The sequence below is a fragment of the Pinus tabuliformis genome, chromosome X, assembly GCF_031772625.1.
Source record: "Pinus tabuliformis cultivar Carrire ecotype Pingquan chromosome X, CPIR1, whole genome shotgun sequence".
Taxonomy (NCBI): domain Eukaryota; kingdom Viridiplantae; phylum Streptophyta; class Pinopsida; order Pinales; family Pinaceae; genus Pinus; species Pinus tabuliformis.
The window spans coordinates 1,531,157,813-1,531,168,349 of record NC_142308.1 but is presented as its reverse complement, the minus strand read 5'-3'; positions in this window follow the sequence as shown (position 1 = coordinate 1,531,168,349).

Here is a 10,537-nt window from a genome sequence, read left to right as displayed (position 1 = left end):
GATCGGAAGGGAAATCAGTGGTGGGTTCGAGATGGATCTACAAGGTCAAGCAGGCAGCTGACGGGAGTGTGGAGAAGTACAAGGCAAGATTTGTTGCCCGAGGCTTTTCACAGATAGAGGGGATCGATTATGAGGAGACCTTTGCACCTGTCACAAGGTATTCTTCCATACGGACGATTCTTGCTCTCTCAGCGCAGATGGTATGGCACATTCATCAGATGGATGTGAAGACTGCGTTCCTCAACAGAGTCATTGAGGAGGAGGTTTACATTGAGCAGCCCGAAGGCTTTGAGGTCTTCAGCAGCGAGTCGCATGTGTGCAGGCTCAAGAGAGCGTTGTATGGGTTGAAGCAAGCACCACGTGCTTGGTACACACGGATAGACAACTATTTCATATGACTTGGATTCTCCAAGAGCGAGGCGGATCCTAACCTATACCAGATTGTGGTGGAGGGTAAGTTGCTTATCATTGTACTGTATGTTGATGATTTGATTCTAACGGGTGATGAGCTGTTGATACTGTCATGCAAGAAGGATCTTGCTACAGATTTTGAGATGAAAGATTTGGGCCTCCTTCACTATTTCATAGGATCGGAAATATGGCAGCGCAGTGGTGGACTATTTGTTTCTCAGGGCAAGTATGCTTGGGAGATACTGGAGAAGTTCAACATGCATGGCTGCAAGCCTGTTGATACTCCTCTTCCTGGAGGTTGGAGGAAGGAGGATGCCACTTCGGGAGAAGAAGTGGATGCCACTGTTTATCGACAGTTGGTGGGGTCGCTGATGTATTTGGTTAATACACGACCTGATATATGCTATGTAGTTAACCAGCTTTCACAAGCTATGGTTAAGCCTACCAAGCTCTTCTGGAAGGCGGGCAAGCATGTATTGCGCTACTTGAGAGGCACATCGGGATATGGTTTATGGTACAGACAGGAGGATGAGGTGAAGCTATGTGGCTTCACGGATGCCGATTGGTCAGGGAGCCCAACGGACAAAAAGAGCACATCAGGAGGGGTCTTCAGTATTGGATCGACAACAGTTTCTTGGTACATCAGGAAGCAGAGATCCGTGGCACTCAGTTCAGCGGAGGCTGAGTATATGGCAGCAAGTTTGGTTGCATGCGAGGCTATATGGATGAGGAAGATCCTGGTTGGTTTGTTCGGTTCTCATTTGGATCCTACCGTGATTTACTATGATAACCAGAGTTGCATTAAACTCTCGGCTAATCCTGTATTTCATGATAGATCTAAGCATATTGACACCAGGTACCATCATATCAGAGATTGTGTGCAACGGAGGATCATGTTGCTTTAATACATTCCAACGGAGGATCAGGATGCTGATATTCTGACGAAGGCTCTCATCAGGAGCAAATTCGAGTACCACCGAGGCAGGATAGGGGTTGCTGATAATCCATATCTTGTCGAGAGGGAGTGTTGAGATTGCAACAAGATGATGGAGCTTAGTGCAAAAAGTCACCTTCACTAAGTGGGCCCGCAGGCAAATTATGGCGCAAGTTCTATTTTTGATCACAATGTGGATGATCACAGTGTGGGTGACCACAGTGTGGGTGACCACAGTGTGGGTGACCAGAGTGTGAGTGATCACAGTGTGAGTGATCAAAGTCTATTTTTAGACTGGCTGTCAAAAATAGAAAAGTCAAATATTATTGTCTCATAATAATATTTGGACTATAAACTTGATCTTATTCTCTTGGAGCACTTCAGGATGAGCTACGGATGTGGTACATGCAGATCCCAGAAGGAAATACATGGTTACCTATGGGATGACTAATATTTGCATGCATGACTTCAGTTAGAACTCAAGTGAGTTGAGTTTAGTGGACTGGAGGTGCAGTTGATGGAGTTGTGTTCAGTTTAGCTTTGTTAAACTGGTTGTATTTAGTCTAACTGGAAAATAGACTAGAGATGAGTTGAGTGAATTAGTTATTAATTAATTAACAAGTTATTAACTCATAATGCAACTAATGAATACATCGGTTAACTCAGTTGCATGTCAGTGCATGTTCAGTTCAGCAGGGACAGGTGTTAGAGAATCAGATTGCTATCAGTTGTGACTATAGTTGTGCATGATGATTTGCACAATCAGAGGGATTGAGTATGCCAATGAATTGGCCAATATCAATTATTATAGCTTGTGCTCACGTCCAACAGAGTGTGAGTGATTCTTTGCAGGTGAAATACGATTTTGGTAAACCATTCTCATCAATTCTTGAGCAGGTATTGAGCTGGAGAGGCATGCAAGCAGTGGAATAGATTTGGAGATCAGATCTTAGCTGTATTGTGTGTAACAGGTGGAGCTGGTACTGGATTGCTTGTGATAAGCATTGTACTTTGTAATGTTACATGGTCTCAATCATTAATATACAGATAGTGTGGGGTTTTTAGCGAGATGCTTTCCCCGGGTTACATACTGTGTTAATGTGTGAATTCTCTTGATGTTTTATTGTTATTGATGCTGCTATATTGATGATCAACGTAGAGGAGCTTATGTATTGTGTATGTATTCCGCAATAGTACATGATCAGGATAATCTCTGTTGAATATGTGTTAAATTGTTCAAAATTTCTACACAGATTTTTCTTAATTTCTTTTTTTTCTTCTTTGGTTCTTGATACTTTCTTTTAGCCCATTCTTTGATGGCTTGTTTTGTTTTCCATAGTTTTGTTTCCCAAATGAAACTGAGAGAGCCTTCCACGTGTTGGATCCAAGAGCTGTATACAATCCCTGCAACTGCTGGTATATCATTCTAGAGAGAACTGTATCTGAATGGAATGGGCCCAAGTGGCCTATGATTTTCCAGCATTAGAGTTATTGGGAAGTGGTCAGAGGCAGAGCATGTTAGAATGTTAGCATATCCGACAGAGAAAGCAAAGAGAAGTGTAATATTGATGAGAATTCTCGCCAACCACTCCATGATGTTACCATCACCCATCCTGTGGTTGTTCCAGGTGTATCTACGGTTTTTTGGAGGGACATCCATAAGATCATGCTCCTGCATGATATTTTCCAATTGTATTCTATATGGATCGGGTGTAAAACTGCCTCCCCTTTTCTCATTGGCGTGGAGGATTAAATTAAAGTCACCTCCTAGAATAATGTTAGTGTTCTCTTCTGTGTCCAGATTGTCTTTTAGATCATGGCAACAACTATCCTTTTCTCTGCAGCGATTCGACACATAGATGTTGTAGATGATAATGGCTTGCTAATTTGCTTTATTTTCAAGATTTGTTTTGATCCAGTGTTGATTTATTGTTTCCGAAATACAGTTCCGTATACCTTGATTCCAAATTGTTGCTATTCCTCCTGAGGCTCCTCTTGCCTCACTAATGCTTCCTCTATATTGTCTCTACTGCTGAATGAATTTACTCATTTCCTTGTGGTTTTGTTTTGTTTCTTGTAACATAATAATTCCTGGCTTCTCAGAAATGATAAGATCCATTAGGGATGCTACCTTAGAGGGGTGCCCAAGTCCCCTGATGTTCCAATATTCATCATTGGATATGCGGTATGCGGGAAGGTGCTCGCCCCCCTTGGTCCTTGTTGATTGCTTTTTTGTCATGTTGTCCCAGGATATAAGTTTCTATGGGTGTTTGCGTTCCCATTGCTATTTCCTTTTGTGCGTTCTCATCCCTGTGCTTCTTAGTAGATTTCTTGCCTGGGCTAGGTTTCTTGGAGGGTTCACTAGAACCCCCGTGATCTTTAGATGAGCTTCTGGTGATTCTGTTGAGGGGAGGATCAAGAAGAGGCTGAGAGGAAATAGTAAGAGGCAATGAGGATTCGATAGTGTCTTGGCGTTGGCTTTCAGGGAGAGGGGGCTCCTGGGGATCAGGAGGAGAGTGGGGGGATGAGGGGTCTTCTTCCTCCAAGGATTCAAAGGGGTTTGATGTAGAGGGTAATGGCTGAGTCAAGATGGGAGGGGGGGAGAAGGATGCAGCTTGGATTACTAGGGGAGGCTTTGGTTTTGAGCCAGACTGTTTGGGGTTTGCTTTCTTTTTTTGACTTGTTCCCATGTGTCTTCACCGGCTTCAACATTTTCATTCATTTCATTTTCTTTTAGTTTACTACACCTATTAGCAAAATGACCATATTCATGGCATACCTTACATTTGAACGGGATTTGTTCATAGTCCAGCTGTTGGATATGGGTCCATTGGTCCACTTTGATCTTGATTGCTTCCGGAAGGCCCTTTCCTAAGTCGACTTCAACACAGATCCTTGCACATGCGTGCATGTTTTCCTTTGGTTTGCATTTGTCCATGTATTTTCCGACAGCGTTCCCAATGGCTTTGATCGATTCATCTCCCCACCGATGAAGAGGGAGATGGGGCAAGCGAACCCAAACTGGGACTACATTAGGTATATCCATTTCTAGGTCGAAGTCAGGGGACCATCTGTTCAGATAGAGACCTCTCGAATCCATGAAGTAGGCACCATTTCTGAAGATGAGATTTCGGTCTTCTTTGGTTTCAAAGAGGAATGTGTAGTAACCCCTTCCACAGAATCTTATTGTGCTTTTTCCTTGGATGTTCGCGTTCTAGTTATGCTCCACCCATTTCTGTACAGCTCTGGGAGAGGGCCACAGGCCAGTAAATTGTCCAACCAGACCTCTCTTTGCTAGAGAGATCGTTGCCTTCCTTAGGAGACTAGGGGGAAGGGATATTTCTGGGGTGTCAGCCAGTTTCTTGATGAACTCTGAAGCTGTGGGTTTGTTTCGAATGGTAGCATTTTCAGAAATGAGAGAGGCGAAGATCTCAGCCTGGTCTTCATTGTCTTGCATCTGGGAGGGGTCGATCCCAGCCATGGAAAGGCCACAAGGGAGCCAATTGCAGCACTGGCCGAAGGAGGAGGGCAGAGCCCGACTGCAGGGGTGCTGGGGAGGAAAACTGGAGGCCCAGCAGCAGGGGCTGCCAGGCGGGAGGCCTACGGAGGGCCGCAGGAGGCGAGGTTGCAGGGGCGCAGGAGCTCCGGTTCAAAATCTCACGCGCGAGTTCACTCCAGTATGGCTAATATTATCAAAACTACTCGGATGACATTCTTATATTTAGCAAAACATGGGAAGAACATTTAAAGAATGTTAAGCAGACTCTAGATGTTTTGAAAAGAGAAAATCTTTATGTTAAACTCTCAAAATGTGAATTTGGCAAAACATCTTTGAACTATTTGGGACATATAGTAGGGGGTGGTGAATTGAAGATAGATCCCTCTAAGGTTGCAGTCATTATAAACTGGCCTAAACCCAAATTTGCTACAAAAGTTAGAAGCTTCTTAGGAGAAACACAATATTGGAGAAATTTTATTGCTAACTTTTCCTTAATTGTAGCTCCCTTATATGCTTTAACAGGATTGAACAAGGTGTTTCAGTGGGGAGGCAAATAGCAGAAAGCCTTTGACACCTTGAAAGAAAAGATTATTACAACATCAATACTAGCACTGCCTGATCTTCAAAGACCATTTGAGATTGAAACAGATGCCAGTGACTATGCCATGGGAGCAGTGTTGATGCAACACGGTAAACCCATATGTTATCATTCTGAGACATTTAATTCTGCAGTAGTTAACTATCCCACATATGATAAAAAATTGTATGCATTAGTACAGAGTGTGAAAAAGTGGAAACATTACTTAATGGGCAAAGAGATAGTTATACACACTAATTTTCAACCACTTCAATATTTACACTCCCAAACTAAGTTGCAACAATCAAGACACTATAGATGGACGGGTTTTCTATAACAATTTCATTTAGTCATCAAATATAAAAAGGGCATACACAATAAAGTTACAGATATGTTATCTAGACCAATTATAAATTCATCTACTGTACTTAAGCATAATTCAGTATTTTATGAGAGCTACATTGAACAATATGCTCAAGATATAGATTTTAAAGATGTATATGCAACTTTAAGTCAAGGCAAACGGGTAGAAGAATTGGATTATCATGTTAAGGACCAACTCTTGTATCATTTTGGAAAGCTATGCATTCCACAAACTAAAAGAGTAAACATAATTCAAGAAGCACACACTTCTTTAATATCAGGTCGCTTTGGTGTAAGTAGAAGTGTTGCACAACTGCAAAGATTTTGGTATTGGCCAAAAATGAATGATATGGTTTTTAGATATGTAAGAGGGTGTACCATGTGTGCTAAAAGCAAGCCCAGCAATAGAAAACTAGGCTTGTACACTTCACTACTAGTTCCTTCTCATCCTTGGGAAAGTGTTTCCATGGACTTTTTTGGAGGACTGCCTAAATCTAGGAAAGGTCATGACTATTTATGTGGATAGGTTCAACAAAATGTGTATTTTAATACCTTGTAACAAACAAATTATAACTGAATAAACTGCAAAGTTGTTCTTCCAACATGTATGGGTTCATTTTGGATTACCCACTTCCATAATATCTGATCGAGATACCCAATTTGTTGGGAAATTTTGGTCAAATTTGTGGGAATTGATGGACACTAGGCTGAAGAAGAGCATAGCTTTTCACCCACAAACAGATGGCCAAACAGAAGTGGTCAACAGGAAAATGATCCAGTTGCTCAGAGGCTATTGCAGCAAGCATCCCAAACTTTGGGATGAACATTTATGTTATGTGCAGCATGCTTACAAGCAAGCTAAACATTCTTTTACATAGGGATCTCCTTTTGAGACTTGTTTTGGTTTCACACCAAGGTCTCCCTTGGATTTTGTCTTTGGTAAAGACATAGTAGTTGATCAACACAATGATGTGGACAAGGTAACCAAGTTCATTGAACAAATCCAAGAGATTCACCAGGAAGTATAGGAATAGCTGGAAAAGAGCCAAGCCAAGTACAAGGCAAGGCATGACAAGCATCAGATGGAGCATATTTCCAAGTTGGTGATCAAGTCTGGCTGAATATCAGCAAAGACAGAATGCAAGGTGAAGGTAATAAGCTAAAGCCAATAATGTATGGACCTTTCAAGATACTTGAGAAAATTGGTGAGAATGCTTTTCGCCTTGATCTACTAGCTTACATACACATCTACTCAGTCGTTAATGCAGACAACTTGAGACAATTTGAACCTTCATTAATCGAAGATCCCGAAGAGCAGAGTCAATTGCGTTCTATTGATGATCTATTACCTAAATATCTTAATGAGTTGCAGGAAGATACAATTCTAGACAGGAAGGTAAGAACTACACGTAGAGAGAATGTTGAGTACCTCAGGATTGGACTCAAAGGTTCAAAACCAAGTAGTGCGAAATGGATAGAAATTGAGCAAGCGAGGAAGCAATACCCTGACTTGATTGATGCTTAAAATAAAACCAACTTTTGGTGGTCCAAAAGCTTTTTCAATGGGAAGGCCGTGATATGAATTGGATCCTAGAACACTCTCTAAGTTTTCATGATTGTTTCAAATTATGCTAAGAGATTCAAGTCCTAGAAAATCAAAGCTATCAAAAGGAATCCTCGTAACAGTTACAGTTGTGTCCAGAGTAGAGCAATGAGGACCCTCGGTCGAGCACGCAGACTGTTGGTCTATGGTAACGCGCACTGGCTCAAACTGGCAAAACTAGAGGCCAAATCAAGAAACAAGGGTGGTTTTTGATATGCGATTAGCTGCTAATCACGTATCGTAAGACGTCCCCCTCAGTGAAGGAAAGCCCCGAAGCACTCGAACCCGAAAAAGCTATGAAAAACAGAAAAGTAACTGTTTCAGTTCCGTAGCGCGAGATTCCACAAACCGGCAGGATATCGGAAGGCCTTGAGGCGGTAAGTAGTTTTGACTCAGTCTCGCCCAATGCCACACATCGAGCGACACACGTCTGGCAGATGAGAGAGAAAACCATCGGCATTGGACGGGTAAACATCGTGCGACTCGTTCAGTCAATATGAAGGACGACCGTAGGATTTGGGGGCCCAGATCAATGGTGGAGATATGTCCTAATGACTGACCGGATTTGGGGGCCCAGATCAATGGTGGAGATACGTCCTAATGACTGACCGGATTTGGCAAGTCGAAAAGCAAGATGACAAGGGATTTAAGTCTGACATGGATGATGAGTTGGCAAATGATTCATGATTCGCAGGTGATCTTGAAGCAAACAGAATTAACAGCCATTCAAAAATGATTCAAGGAATCTGACACCTAGTTCGTTGGGAAACAGGTGGCCACCTCCCTGTGAGGCGTTACCCAGTGATGATGACATAGAGCAGAGGAATTCGAACGGACAGAGGTAAGGAAACCAGAAGGTCGTGAAGTGGAAATGAACAGTCAAAAGAACAAACTGGCTTTAAAGCCATAAACTGACAGAAGCAGAGGAAGGCAACAGAGAGAGGCAGACAAAAGTTAGCTAGACGTGGGAAGCTAATAGCAGAGAACAAAGAGTAGAAGTGGAGATGACTTGAAGGCAGTATCAAGCTAGACAGAGCCAGAGAGAGTCAAAGAGTCTGTGTACTCCATTGAAGGCTTGAGAGGTTCAAGAAAACTCCTCAGCATAGGCCTATCATACTACTGAGACCCTCAAAGGTCGAGTTTCAGTAAGGCGAGTCTATGCACTCCATTCCTACTGACTTCATTCTGTTTAGTGAGTCTCGAATCGAGCTCACTGTTGTAAAAAAACTCTGCTTGAAAACATAATAGAGAGGCCACCACTTAAAGGCTGGACTAGAAGTCGTAGCCCAGGAGCATTGGGTGATCTCCTTATTAAACTTGTTTTGTTTACATGTTTGACTGTTATGTTTTCTTTGATTGACTCAGTGTCTCTGTATTCTAGCAATCTTATCGGTCGTTGCATAAGTAACACAGGCACATCCATGCGCATGAGTCTGTAATACCTTTAATTCTTTGTCCTGGATAAATTCCAGATCATGCATACGTTGTTTCGAGACCTCTGTGTCGAGAGTGCTTCTCTGCATCAATGTGTGCATCCCTTGCATGTGTGCGAGCTTGCCTTCGATGTCTGCCGTGATGGTGAAGGCCTCATCCATCCAAGGCTGAACGCATGCCTTCAGGACTGCTTCCTTATGTTGTGCCGCATCCACTTGCTCCTTCAGTGCTTTAGCCTACTGCATCCATGCCAGCCTCTAAGTGAGGACCACCGTCTACGCAGTTCCTCGGACACTGTCATACTGTTGCTTGAGTTCTCGTGCCTCCATCTCTAAGCGCTGGATGTTGGGGCCCCCCTGTAGAGTTGTGAGGACCTCAAGTGATTCTTCCAACATGCTGGTGCAGTCTCGCACTGCACCTTCCATTTATTCCAATCCCACTGTGATAATGCTTGCGTGCTATTCTCTGAATTCCGGGGGAGTGGATGGCTGCGCTTTTAATTGTAACTCCACAATCTGAAGGTTCAACTCCAGCTAAACCTTTGTCATTTCTTCCCTCACCTCACAGAACCTTGCTGCTAACCTGTGGATCTGCGTCTCTGCTGGTATGTCTGCTAGGATGGCCAGCTCCAGGACGCTTTGACAAGCATCGTCTATCACTTGTACCAATTGTTGATTCTGTGACACAAATTCGTCACGCTGCAAGCTTAGTTGCTCCATGTTTATTTTCTGCTCACTGATGACTTGGAGCACGCGACTCTCCCTATATCGCATCTCTGTCATTATCCCATCCTACAATACATATAAGGTCTCATGCGAGAGTGCAGTGAGATTGATACCAATACCTTTAAACGCGCTCCTATCGACCTCATTTGATGTCACTAGTGCTCCTTCCTGCAGCACAATAGTGTTAGTTATCTGCGCACGCAGCATCTGCTCTATTGTGAAGGATCTGACTGTACCAACCTGAGGGGGGCGTACTTGTAATTCCTACAACTTCTCTGAGGCCCCCCAACACAATCTGGTTCTCCTGCATGAAATCTTGGAGAACCTCAGTGGTGACATCGCGCACCGCTGCACTGATGTCATGTAGATCACCCTTGATTAGGGTGATCAGTTCAATGGAAAATTTCGAGGCTTTGGCCTTCTTCCGTGGCCCTGCCTGCTCAGCTAGGTTTTGGCGCTTCAGCTATGCTGGTGCGGTTTGTGGGTCCGTGCCTCCTTCCGTTCCTACTTTCACTGCTTCCTTCCCCTGCGAAGGCATTTTTTGGCCCTCCCCCACCTTTGCGGCTGCTTCCTGTGTTGCTGCTACTGCTGCAGCCTTTTCCTGTTTAGCTGTTTTCTGTGCCATGTCCCTCATTGCCCGTACTTCTGCTGTCGTTTCTTCCTCCCTTCGTTTTTTGACCAACTGTGTGACGTGCAGCTTGGTATCGTCCTTCTTTCATTTCGTCGTCGACTTCTCGAGCTCTTAAAAGTATGGGGTGCGCCACTCCGGCAGCCATGCCTCTAGGACATTTAAAATGACATCATCGGTGGCTACGAAGGATAGCTTTACCCACTACTTGTTCGGGTCCTTGTACGCCTTGATATATATGTTATGCATGTCCACCTTAAATTCTACAAAACCCTACAGACCGTTGTAAAGAGTGGGTGACAACCACGGTTTATGGTTGATACCCATTCTGAGGTTCATTTCCATTAACACCCAGAAGATTTT